The following is a 14,016-nucleotide window of genomic DNA, read 5'->3' as shown; positions in this document are numbered from 1 at the left end:
TCTCTCTCTCCTCTCTCTCTCCTCTTCTCTCTCTCTCCTCTCTCTCTCCTCTTCTCTCTCTCTCCTCTCTCTCTCCTCTCCTCTCTCTCTCTCCTTCTCTCTCTCCTCTCTCCTCTCTCCTCTCTCCTCTCTCTCTCTCTCTGAGATTGTGGCGATGTTAATGATCTAGAGCAGCTGACTCATGTCCTGGGACACCTGTTTGCATGTACTTAAACAACTTACTCCAGGGAGACAGGATTTTAAAGGGTTCCACCCAAAGCCTTTAAATCACACAGTATGGAAATCAAACAGCTGACAACTCTGCATGCTCTCTTTCTCTCTCTCAGACATAAAGAAACAAACTTTTCCTTAAAATCTGCAAAACTTTCCCAAGCTTTTATCACCTTTCCGACCAACAACAATCAATCTTCTTGCTTAAGTTGTCCAACCCCTTTATGTATGAAAATGTTGGACAATTCATCTTCTACTGCATACGGAAGAAGTCAAACCCATCAAATAGCTTAATAAGTAGAAATAGATTTAGTTTAGACGTTATTCCCTTTTGATTTATCTATGAATATCATTTCCCTTGTTTGCTAAGTATGTTAACACTACTACTTTACTCTGTATGCAATTAGCCCTCTGGCATGAATTTGCAATAAAGATTATTTTTATTAATGATTTAGAGCAGCTGACTTGTGTCCTGGGAAACTTGTTTGCATGTACTGGGACACTGGTACTCCGGGGAGACAGGATTTTAAGGGGTTCCACGTAAAGCCCTTAAATCACACAGACGGAAATCGACCGGCGGACAACTCTGCAAGCTCTCTCTCTGAGATAAAGAAACAAACTTTTCCTTAAAATCTGCAAAACTTTCCCAAGCTTTTATCACCTTAAACCAACCAACAAAAATCAATCTTCTTGCTTAAGTCATCCAACCCCTTAATATATGAAAATGTTGGACAATTCATCTTCTACTGCATACGGAAAAGAAGTCAAACCCATCAAATAGCTTAAGTAGAAATTGATTTAGTTTAGACGTTATTCCCTTTTGATTTATCTATGATTATCATTTCCCTTGTTTGTTAAGTATGTTAACACTACTACTTTACTCTGTATGCAATTAGCCCTCTGGCATGAATTTGCAATAAAGATTATTATTATTAATGCTCTAGAGCAGCTGACTTGTGTCCTGGGAAACTTGTTTGCATGTACTGGGACACTGTTACTCCGGGGAGACAGGATTTTAAGGGGTTCTACTTAAAGCCCTTAAATCATACAGTACGGTAATCGGCCAGCTGTCAAGTCTGCAAGCTCTCTCTCTCAGATATTGTGGCGATGTTAATGATCTATAACATATCACCCAAGGCCTAGGACACTTGTTCACATGTACTGGGCTACTTAAACACTGATACTCCATGGAACAGGATTTTACAGGTCTCCACCTAAAGCCCTTATCACTCTGCATTGAAATCAATCGGCTGTCAGGACTGCAAGCTCTTTGTCTGGTGATATTAATGATCCATGCCTGGGACACTTGTTCGCATGTACTAGGCTACTTAAACACTGTTACTCCAAGGGGAAGGATTTTACAGGGTTCAACTGAAAACCCTAATCACTCAGCACGGAAATCGATTGGCTGACAAGTCTGCAAGCTCTCTCTCTCTCTCTCTCTCTCTCTCTCTCAGAGATTGTGGAGATATTAATGATCTAGAGCATCTCACACAAAGCCTGGGACACTTGTTTGCATGTACTGGGCTACTAAAAACTCCATGCAGGGAAATTTAGGATGTGACAGGGTTCTGCATATAGCCCAAAATTGATCAACTGTCAATATATCTCTAGATATATACCATTGGAACTTAAATGTACCATGATAATCTATACCATTTTCGTCAGTAACGTTAGATAACCATAAGTCCAGTTGAATAGATCTTGGTGATTTATACTTGTAACAGCCCGGAAATCGATCGCCTGTCAAGTTTGCAAGCTCTCTCTCTCTCTCAGAGATTGTGATGATATTAATGATCCTTGCCTGGAACACCTGTTTGCATGTACTGGGCTACTTAAGCAGTCTATTACAGATACAGATACACCCGAACTCCTCCTGACGATAGAATATGCATGTTTTGTAATAAGAATGTCAGATGTATAGAAAATGAAATACCCTTTGTACTAGAGTGTTCTCTGTACAATGATATGCGTAATAGCCTTGTTAATGTTAAACGTGTTAAAGAGAAGTATACAAACATAACAAAGGTAGACATGTTTAAATATCTGATGACATCAACTAACTATGACATATTGGAAGAACTGTGTAAGTTCGTTTAGTCTTGTTTTAAGAGGAGGGACGAAGATTGTAGAAAATAGTTATAATAAGGATATATCATTGTTTATTTGTTGTCATTAACTTTATATCAAACTTAATGCATTTAGCCCCATTGGGGCATGAACATGCAATAAACATCATTGTCATTGTCATTGTCATTACTCCAGAGGGAAGGATTTTACAGGGTTCTACATAAAGCCCTTATCACTCGGCACGGAAATCGACCTTCTGTCTGCGCTGTAGACTAATAACATCTGTCATTTATGGTTTGCGCTTTCAAGATATGACTTAATATTGGTATATTCAAATCATATTAAGTTACCACTAAGTTTGTTATTGAGCTTGAGTGGTACAAACTCAATTGGCAGGAATAACATTTAGTTATGTACCAGTAATACCTTGTTCTCTTCTGCACTAATCTCCAAGCAGATCCTACGGTAGCATAAGATAGTATCAAAAGCTGGCAGAGGAGTGAAGCTGGCCTAGGACTGTGTTTCGCTACCGGTCACATGCACACTCCTAGGCCGGAGTTACTCCTCTGCCAGCTTTTGATACTATCTTATGCTGCCATAGGATCTGCTTGGAGATTATTCTGCACATCTGAAGAATAACAACAGACCATGCAGGCGACACATAAATCCTTTGTCGCGCATCCGCCCAAGATGAATTATTAATTCTTCGCTATCAATTTAATATCCGGGCTGTAAAGGACTCGTGGGGAAAAAGCACTTGATGAATGTCAAGAGCGATTATCTAATGTTGCCACCAACAGAAGGTGGGTTGCTACAACACACATGTATCAATAGCCTGGAATCCAGGCCTCGGCTGCAGGCATTGGGACTGGAACTACATGTATACACCCACATGCATAGAGCAGGTAGTCAATAGTTTTCAGGTACTGATGTTTGCTGATCTACTCTCAGCCAGTGCTTTTACCAAGGAGGTTTAAATTTGCTTTTACCATTTCCAGAAAGCAAAGCATCCATCAGGTCCATGTTGATATTATTCTTGGCTGGGTAGTGCTATGTAATTACTTCAGAGCATACAGTCAAACCTGTACAGCTAGGTGACCACCTTTACATTAGGAACCACTTGGCCATTGATATACAGTCAAACCTGTACTAGTGACCACTCGCAAATGTCTCAATACCAATTATCTAATGTTACCACCAACGGAAGATGGTCGCTAAACACTGGTGTATAAGTAGCCTGGAAACCAGGCTTCAGCTGCAGGCACTAGGATCCTGGAACTTACACATTTACATATATGAATTAGGAAGGAACTCAAATGTGTGTTTCGGGTTGCCCAAATGTTTTGCCCTTGGGAAAGACACCTATTTTCTTACTCAACTGAGGTGAAAATGAGCATCTAGCTTCGGTTAGGGACATCCCTCCAATAGGACATTAAACAGAGGTCCAGCATTTGAGGAGAAATGGGAATGTAAAAGAACCCACCACACTTACCAAAAAGAGTCAAGGTCTCATAGTTTAGAATACCCTTACATACCAAGATTGTCACATACCAAGATGACAAATAAATTGCTGAGGTATGGGCTCGTGGAACTCATGTCATTTCAACATGCTAACCATGTGCCATCAGACATTATTACCCTGGCAGGTCATGCACCAGAGCCGGGGACAATTAAGGGTATAAGTCATTAGTAGTCATCATTAGTTACATTCGTCTTTATACATCAGGATTCACGACAGCACATTGAGGCCGTTCTAGGGACAGTCATGTATACTACTTGCTAATAGAGAGTTACGATTCGAAAGTTTTATTGTCCTGTCTAATGTATTGTTTTCAACATTTGTACAAGTGACGGCGCTAAAATTAAGTTGACTACAACTTGAGTCTGACGCCACTTCGTCTTTGCCCTGTTATTACCCTATTATTATTTTCTTTCCTTCGTTTTACATGGAGGTAAAAACATACGACGAATGGAACCTGCTTCCAGACAATCATAGGCTGAGTTCTGAGAACTGATAAGCTTTTGATACCCCCATGGGGCACGGACGGTTCGTGCCTTACTCTTTCTAGATGTACATAGAATTTGTCGTTAAACGTAAAGTTTTCTCAACATTTTTAGACGTTGAGAAAACTTGACATCTTCCTCCATTGGTGGTCTACGTTTCCCGTTCTGTTCCTGGTAATGTTTACGTATACCAAAGTGGTATATAACCTCCTTGTGTGTACAATTTGACTGGCCGAAACTCAAGCCGACTGCGGCACGGACAAAAATGCCGACTGCTTTCATCACCGCATAAGTCGAATGCCGCGTAATATAACGCCGACAATCTCTACCTCAAACATGTGAATATAATATTCATGCCAGTGTTTAGTGATGCAGTAAACCGACATGATGAAAGTATCGTCACTTGCAACACGACAGCATAATACTATTAAATCGAAATTTATGGAAGACATAAATATTAAGGATGATAAAGGGCAAAATCGCGTGTACATGTCGCAGATCGTCTGCGTCCAAACAGTGGGTGGCCTTCGGACATGAAGTCAAACCCAACTTGTTTAGAAATAGCCAACACTAGTAGTATTAGAGTAGAATATTGTTCGTAACTGTCCATTGTCACTTGTATATCTACTATGTTTATACCATGTACTTGCAATTAGCTATCGGGCATGAACTTGCAAATAAACTTCTATAATATTTGGTCATTAATGTTAAAGTTAGTAGGATATAATGTCAGCAGTAGTGACTCCCAACACGTGGGTGTGGATCGTAAAATTCGCCAAAAAATGGAACAATTGGCCAGGATACTAGTAGTGAGTCCGCGGGAAGGTTTAAACTTAAACCTGAACCTGAACCGCAGAGGCTGTACTTGCCCCCGCGGTCAGGAGCTGGAAGGCGCACTGTCGCTCCTCCGCCTAGTACGGCCTCGCCCCCTTATCTATCAATTCTGTTCTTGAAGCTGTTCACAGTACAGTACAATGGTTCACAACATTAACAGGAAGTTCGTTCCATGCCTAATCAGTACCCTTGCTGCAAAGGACCTCTTTCGAACTTCCGAGTCGAATTTCCCCTTGAACCTTAACTAGATGAAACCGCCAGGCAATGAAACCCCGTCGTGGCCAAACTCCCCTGTCCCTGATAAATATTCTCCCTCAGTATGATAGCTAGTGTGGTTTATGTATGATCGAGACTGTTCCAACAACAGTCTGTCTATGCGCAGTTGGTAAGGTTCCGACAACAGAGACCATGGCTACGCACCTGTTCAGTGACTTGTACGGGTCACCACTCCAGTTCACCAGCCGCGAGGAAAACATGCGTTCAACCGTACCCCGTGTTCCAATAATGTAGCCAAGCCACTGTGAAGACTACAAGCTCGGGACGATTCCTTAAACAACGGAAGTGCAGAACACACTACTAGCGATCCCTCTAGGCGGTAAACGTGCGTTAAACCTTGACCAGTGTTCTAATAATATATCCAAGCCACTGTGAAGACTACAAGCCCGGGACGATTCCACGAAACACGGCAGTGCGGTTCAGAACACACTACTACTAGCGATCCCGCAAGGCGGTAAACGTGCCAACCTTGGCCAGTATTCCAATAATGTAGCCAAGCCACGTGCACCGTGAAGACGAATTGACTTGGGACGGTTCCCCGAAAAAACGACAGTGCGCTTCAACCGTCAGTACTAGTGTAGAAATTAGATCTCACAAAGAGGAAAACATGCGTTAGACCTTACCTTGTGTTCCAATAATGTAACCAAGCCACCGTGAAGACTACAAGCTTGGGATGGTTTCCCGAAAATCGGCAGTGCGGTTCAGAACACACAACTATAGCAATCCCGCAGAGAGGTATTTGAGTCAGTGCCAAGGTCTTTTAAGGTCCGGGCAATTCCGGTAGCCAGCGGCCTGAACGCTCCGAACACACAGTATTGCATGTACAGCTGCATGAGAATGTACGCAGGAGCAAGCCCTACAGTAGTAACTCCCACGCTCTATCGGTCGTGTTCGGAAGCACAATTGAGAACATGGTAGCCTCGGTAGCAGACTGCGTGGCAGGGGTCTTTTGGCATCAGGCTGATTACCTCAATGAAAAATTGAGGCATTATTTTGGATGTGTCTTTGCGGTTTATCAGAATTGGAAGTTACGGAAGCTTTTTTTTGTCGGATCACGCATACATGACTGTGCTGTTATCGATAACATTTTGTTGTTCTGTATGTAGCCTCGTAGTACTGTTGTCTATATAGCTAGTAGTTATTATTGGTTGCCATACATTGGACATTGTGCGATTGTTGAGCAATAAATTCCATTCATTCATTCACGTCGCAGCCTGCTGAAGAGGCTAACCCCAGTACCATAGTCTCTACCAGACTGACTACGCTGGCTGTTATAGGGAGAATAGTTTGCCAGGGGAGTTTTGCTACCAGAGGAGTTGGCCAGCCGCGGAAGGGAAACATGAACCATAGCGTGGACTGACTCCCCTGGACAATTTCCCGATTTTTATCCGGAACTCTATTCTAGCTACGACTCCGTAGGAAGGCCTGATGGAGGCTACTAGTACCGCGCGTAGAGAGGTGGGCGTGTCCTTCCTATGTCGTCACGGCGCGCGGCACATGTAGGACTTGTTCGCCACCACTGCACGATCGGTTCCGGTACAGTACAATGGAAATAAACGCACCACATGAAAGATGTGAAGGAGAAGGGCTAGCAACCCCTTCTTGTAAAAATATACCGTTAACCTGCTACTGAAACAGCAATGAAAGTTTTTGTCCTCTATGTCACACGCCATGTACATTTGTGTACAAGCCACAAGGTGAACAACAGCAACATTCAGCGATAGATGAACATAGACGAACAAAGTCACATAGACGAACAATAACAGGCTGAAAGTTAACTTTAATTTTGCCACAGCAAAAGCGATGATTTAAAGTTCCTTTCGCGGAGCCGCTGTGCTTTGGAGGCTACCTCTGGAGATGTGGGCGTGTCCTTCCTATGTCGTCACGGCGCGCGGCACATGTAGGATTTGTTCACCACCACTGCACGATCGGTTCCGGCACAGTACAGAGGAAAATAAACGCACTACATGAAAGATGTGCGGGGAAGAGTTGGCAAAAATATTCCCCTGCTACTGGAAAAGCAAGGAAACTTTTTGTCCTGCATATATGGTCCTATATGCCACTAGGCACTACATTTGTGTACAACTACAAGGTGGACAGCGACAACACTCAATGAAATATGTACATAAGTCAACGCGACCACGTTAGACGAACAAAAACAGGCTGCAAGTTTATTATTAATAGCTTCTGTCGCTTTTAGGTTTGCATCTTTTGCGTACATCCTTTTGTTTAGCCCTAAACATAGGGCTAAGACTAAACATATGGCTATGACGTTAACTATAAGCAAAAGATGCCCCCAGAGTCGCCACGGCTATTGAGCTAAACCACAATTTTCCAGTAAATCAAAGTTAGAGGTCAGGGATATGGAAGGAAATTGAATAACCGGATTTTGAAACGTAGCGTAACGTAACATGGCGCTTGCAGACACTGTGAATAGTACATAGGAAGTAGGTCCACTAATCTAAATTTATTTTTGATGAGGTAAGAACAGCTATATTCTAACAACAATAGTAGATATCAAGATGTGCGAACGTACGTTTAAATCTTCAATCATTATGCACACTGCATTAACTAGTATGTACTAAAGTGCTGTATTTAATTTCACACAAAAATGTTATAAGCGGCAATAGAATTTGAAGACGCCATTCATATGATCCAAATATCATATTTAGAATTCCTTCATACCCAGCTATCAATATTCTGTATATTAAAGTTATTTCTTAATTAATAATGATCATTAATGAGGAAACTAAGGAAGTCAAAATGCCAATTTAGCGAGGGAGGAAACCTTATACCTTATCATCAACAAAATGGCTTGTTTCAAAGTAAATGTATACAGACAGCCAAGTGTGTGAACCTCTGATTGGTTTCCAAGTAAAACACAGGAAAAGACTGCTGTCAACGTTCCTTCCCGGCCAAAGGGCCGCCCTCAGTCCTCGGCAGTTCCCAGAACAATTTGTTCACGTCACGGACACGTTGTAACCTCCTTCGCAGACTTTGAACTGGCTTTTATTTAATCAAGGAGGTTATATATCTTTATTTAACATTAACATCAATGATTTAATGAAAGGGGGAGGAGGTATGGTTCGCGATTTTCAGCATTGACTCATAGAAACTCCCTTCCACGGCAAACTCCCTTCCATGGCAAACTGCCTTCCATGGCAAACCCCTTTCACGGCAAACTCCCTTCCACGGCAAACTCCCTTCCACGGCTTTCCATTTCCATGCACGGCAAACTCCCTTTCCTGGTACATTTTTAATTATTAGAAAACATTTGTCAACGTTGAGAATCGTGAACCAGCCCCCACCCGCAGAATAAAATAGAGCCAGCCGCTCGAAGTTTGTGAAGGAGCTCGAGGCTAGACATTTTCTGGGGGTTTGCCAGTTATCGTGAGTTCACACTTATAGTTCTTCCTGTGTGTTTGTTCCCTTCCAACTTCAACATGGGCTCCTAAACAATGAGTGGGACGAAAAAACAAAGCTGGAGAGAGACAGACAGCCCTCGGCTGGTTTTTAGTTCGCCGTGTAGGGCAATGCTGATCTCCAACATGCAGACGTAAGGATTCGGCTCATTCTCTGTGCTAGGAGAATATGGAAAGAATTCAGGGGTCCCGAAATTGACCTTGACATTCGTCTTCCCAAGATCCAGACCCAACCACATACCGAATATCATCACAATCTATCAAAGTCATGCTGACTAACACACCAGGAAATGATAGGAAGCACAAATACACACACACACACAAACAAAGATACACACACACACAGACACACGTACACACACACACACACACAGACTAACACACACACACATACCAAAACACCACCCGGCCACAAGTATCCGGATTCCGGAAATACACACACACACACAAAGATAGACACACACATACAAATACACACACAAGCATACAAACAAACACAAAGACATGGCTAAAATAATACCTCCATTTTTCATGTATTGTGACAAGACTTCGGAAATATTGAATTACAAGTCTATAGACCCGTGTGACTCGTGGTCAAGTGGGTGGGTGCGGCGTTCAAGGCGATACCCAAAGGAATTCGGTTCTTTTGTGAATCTAAATACAACAAACACGGCGTGTAGATACAACATGCCTGGTTCTTTTGTTGTGAAAAGAATGGAATAAATAAAAGAAACTATTTGTTGTGAAAAGAGCAGCCAACCATTGGATAACTTCAATAGAAACCCCGTACCAAGCAGTCGTCGTCGTACCAAGCATAACTGTTAGGGTGTTTGACCCAGAAACAAGTGGACCAGGGTTCGAGTCCATTGACATGCCACCGCTGACATTGTGTCCATAGAAAGACACTACTTACTTAACTACACCCAGGCATATAAAAATTGGTCACTGACTTTGGTTGGGGAGATAAAAGGCAGTGGAAGAAGAGGGATGGGCTCTGCGTTCCAATACTTGAAGTGTTATGCGGAAGGCGGTTACACCGGCTATATACAATGTCATGTAGATACAGATACAGACTAACAGATACTGTGCTCTTGACAAAGTGGATATTAACACCCCACTGCCCACACGGACCATAAAAGCTAGGCTATGGGACTACCTACCTTGACCTTTATACAGCAATCATTTCCGTGTATGTGCAGAACACCGCGCGGTCTTTCCGAGTATCAGACCTCCACAACCCAGTCAACATTGAACAATATGCTGTGGGAACACGTTTCCAACTTCCGCCTTCCGCTGGCGATATACTAATCTCCAAGCAGACCTTCCGGTATACCGGTAGCAGAATCGTTATAGCGCCTGTGGTGTCGGCCATCTCCTGTTCGAAGCCCTTGTGCCACACAACTTTGTGCAAATCACTAACGACACTGGCCGGTCTCCCTTTTCTGGGACCAAGGAGGTTATATTCAGCTGGGACCAACTGTATTTACCAACATACCCCCAAGAAAGTGTTACCACAAGCGGAAAGACTGTCCTGGTCGACTTGGGTTTTTTATTTCCCCTTTTTACTGAATCCTATGGACCATACCCCCATAGGAAGGCCTGGTGGAGGCTACTACGTAATCTCCAAGCAGATCCTACGGTAGCATAAGATAGTATCAAAAGCTGGCAAAGGAGTGTAGCCGGTCTATGCCTACCTGAGCTTTTGATACTACCGTATGATCTGATCTGCTTGGAGATTAGCTACTACGTTCCGTCACGTTTCGATGCAGGAAATGGCCCGGGTGCGGCCTGGTGACTCACTCAGTACAGAATTACAAATTACAAGCATGGAGTCGAGTTGCTCAACGGCTACGCTAGCGGACACAGGATCGAGGGGTCACAGGTTGTTTTCTTGGCATTCCTGGATTGCCCTTGGGGGAGGTAATCTCCAGGCAGATTTACCAGTGACATAAGATAGTATCAAGATCTATCAAAGCTGGCTAAGGAGTATAGTTGGCCCGTAACTTGGCGTAAGGGAGTCATCAGCCACCCCGGTATTATTAGCCAAACGCACTCCTAGGCCAGCTTCACTCCTCAGGCAGCTTTTGAAACTATCTTATGCTACCGTAGGGTCTGCTTGGAGATTAGGGGGAGGCACCTTACACGACCCTCCTCACTCCACCCTGGTGTGAAAATGGGTGCATACCTGACTTCAGTTGGGGAGGTAAAAGTTGGTGGAAGGAGAGGGATGGGCTACGCCTTCCAATGCTGTGCTCTAGACATAGTGGATAGCAACCAACTGCTCCTACAGCCTCAAAATGGATATATAAGTACTTTTTCGTTTACCCTTTACAAGTTACAGGTAGTCCCTGACCGTACGTACGCCCTGCGTTCTGTGGGCAGGTGTCACACAAAGAAAACGAACGTTGAATTTATAGCTTAACGTAAGGTGTACCCGCTTGTATACTTCTATATCAACGTCACGCGGGAAATCTAACAAAGGATTTTATGCGGGTCTGTTGTCTCAAACGTGAAAAACAACGACACGGTAGGTACTGATGTTGAGATAACGTCGACGGTTGAACCGAGGCCGTTGGAATTTGATTTCAGGGAGGGAGAAAATGGCGTATTCACTATGTAGTTTTAGGACCCGTTTATTTAATCTCAATGTCACCATCTGTACTTTGTTACAACTTTTATTTAATATCTGTATGCCTGTCGACTTTGCCCAATAGGGCATGCATGTACAAACACGCTATCTGCCACCAAAAAAACAAGACTATAGAATGTGACGTCCAGGTCAAAAGATACAAAGAGTGGAAGTTCTGCTGCAGTACCAAGGTCACATACCAGGGGGGGCCAAAATAGATGTTAACCTTAGCCTTCCCAACACCTACCAACAAACCAATTATCGTAATCTATCCAAAGGTTCTTGAGTTATGCTGACTACAAAAATCTGGAAACACAAACAAACACGCAAAACAATATCTCCACTTTCATCTTGATAAAAAGGCTATCACCATGTGAATTGTTGCGTAAATTGTTCCATGTCAGGAAACTTTCATCGCTACCTCACCTGGTGATGATGTTACTTGACCTTGACAATGACCTTGGAATTTCTTTCTAGCCACGTGTAACTTGAAACTGACCTTTGAACCAGGACGCCAAAAGGGAAAGGGAAAACTATTCAGTTGTTTCCAAAACAAGTTCAAGTCTAGCTAAAACATAACAAAAGAAGAAATACTTAGTTGCTAAGGCCGTGAAATGTAATAAAATCTCCCATTCACCACTGGTATCAAAGAAGAAAGTTGTGGCTGAGATCAATCAAAGGTTTCTGTTGTAACTTACACCTGCCGCCATGTTGAATACGACTAGCTGAGGTACTTACGCTATGCCCCCTCTAAACTGCGAATCGTTGCCTCTAACCATATAACATAATATAACGTCCTTGCTCTAACCGGACTCCTCTAGAACAAAGAATCTGTCAGTTTTGTACCTCAAACACGGTAGAAGATGAAGATCACTTCATCTTGGATTTTGCTATGTATGTTAATGATAGAAATGTCATATTTAGCTATATAGAAAGTAGATTCCCTCACTTAAGACATATGTAATGAGTGCATATATATGAGTGGCACTGAAAAATTCAAGTTTTCCTTGTGCGTTTTGACACAGCGACTATAACTCATGCAATCCTAGATTCAACTTCACCAGTACCAATGAGACTGCCATAACGGTACTTTTACCAAAATTTGACGTATGCCTTGTCTTTGTTGTGACCTGTACTTAGCTCAGTTGGGCAAAAATATACAATAAAAGTTTGGCGTTCACCTTAAACGAACCGGAACTAGCCATGACGAAATCGAAATCTGTCGTTAACGAAAAGTTGATCTCTCGGTAAGAGTAAGTAATCCTCTACTACTAAGGTCTAATCATTGTTTGACATATTTACCTGAAACAGTTTTTTTAGTTTATGACACAGTATGGGATATGTCCTCCTAGACAATGTAATTCAATTTATCTCTAGGGTGGAGTGTGCTGAATTCTTGTCCGACACAAAATGTGGAAAAATAAATATAGACGGGATTTCATCTTTAAATAGACGCGAACTTAACTTTGTACGATTGAGGCGTTCAAAGTTGGAGGTACTCACGCCCCCTTCTAAACGAACCGGAACTTGCACTGTTGAAATCTGTCGTTATAGAATAGCTGACCTCTTGGTAAGAGTAATTAATCGCCCAAACAATGCCGACAGAAGCGGCTGTGTGAGACAAGTGTTTTAGGAGTGTTCAGCTGCTCCATTACAAGCTACGCCCTCCATACAGAACACAGCTCTCATGTTAGTGTACTCTCCAAGCAGAGGTTAGGCTACGGCTGTCTTTTTCTGCGTTTTCATCTTGTTTTCAATTTTCTCTTGGCTAGCAGACATAAAGAATAACAGAGGTTATCCTAGGTTAATATTAGTACATATAGCCATCATAATTTTGTTAACTATCAGATGAAGTGAGATATCACCTTCTCATATCACTGTAATAGTACCTCTGTTCATGACATGTACTTAGCTTTAAGAACAAAGAAGTGCAATAGAGGTACATGTATTTCGTTCATGTTCTAAGAGGTTATAGAGGAGGGGCTAACAACCGTACCCCTCACTGTAAAATACACCCTGCTATAGAAACAGCATGCAAGGAAACGTACTGTCTTATGTGCCACTATAGACTCGACAATGTTAAATTAACAGCATTCTTTAGTTAAAAGTCCTTAATTGAAGCATTGATTATAACGGAGGGTCAAATCGTCATTGACAAGTAGAGCTGCTCTATAGGTGTAATGGTCTATCGGCTGTGGTGGTGTTTACTATTATGTTTAACTTGCACTGATTGATCCAACCAGAACACGAGTTTGTTTAGTTTAGTAGGTCGGACCCTACATACTACGTACCACTACAGACTGCAGTGCCACAGTGTGTAACACTGCTATGGTTCCTGGCGTTATTGGCAAGTCGGGCTGCCCTTTGGGTGTAATGGCCTAGCGGCTGCGATGGTGTTATGTTTAACTTGCACTGATTGATCCAAACAAAAAACAATTGTGTTTATTTAAGTAAGTCGGACCTTACATAGTTGCAATTCCGTTTTGTAACAATGCTATGATTTACGATGCTAACGTTATGTCCCTAAGGACCAATTAACTCGTAGGCGGGGAAAGAAAATCCTTGACTTGT

Source organism: Branchiostoma floridae, chromosome 9, assembly GCF_000003815.2.
Source record: "Branchiostoma floridae strain S238N-H82 chromosome 9, Bfl_VNyyK, whole genome shotgun sequence".
Taxonomy (NCBI): Eukaryota; Metazoa; Chordata; class Leptocardii; order Amphioxiformes; family Branchiostomatidae; genus Branchiostoma; species Branchiostoma floridae.
This window is presented reverse-complemented; position numbering follows the sequence as displayed.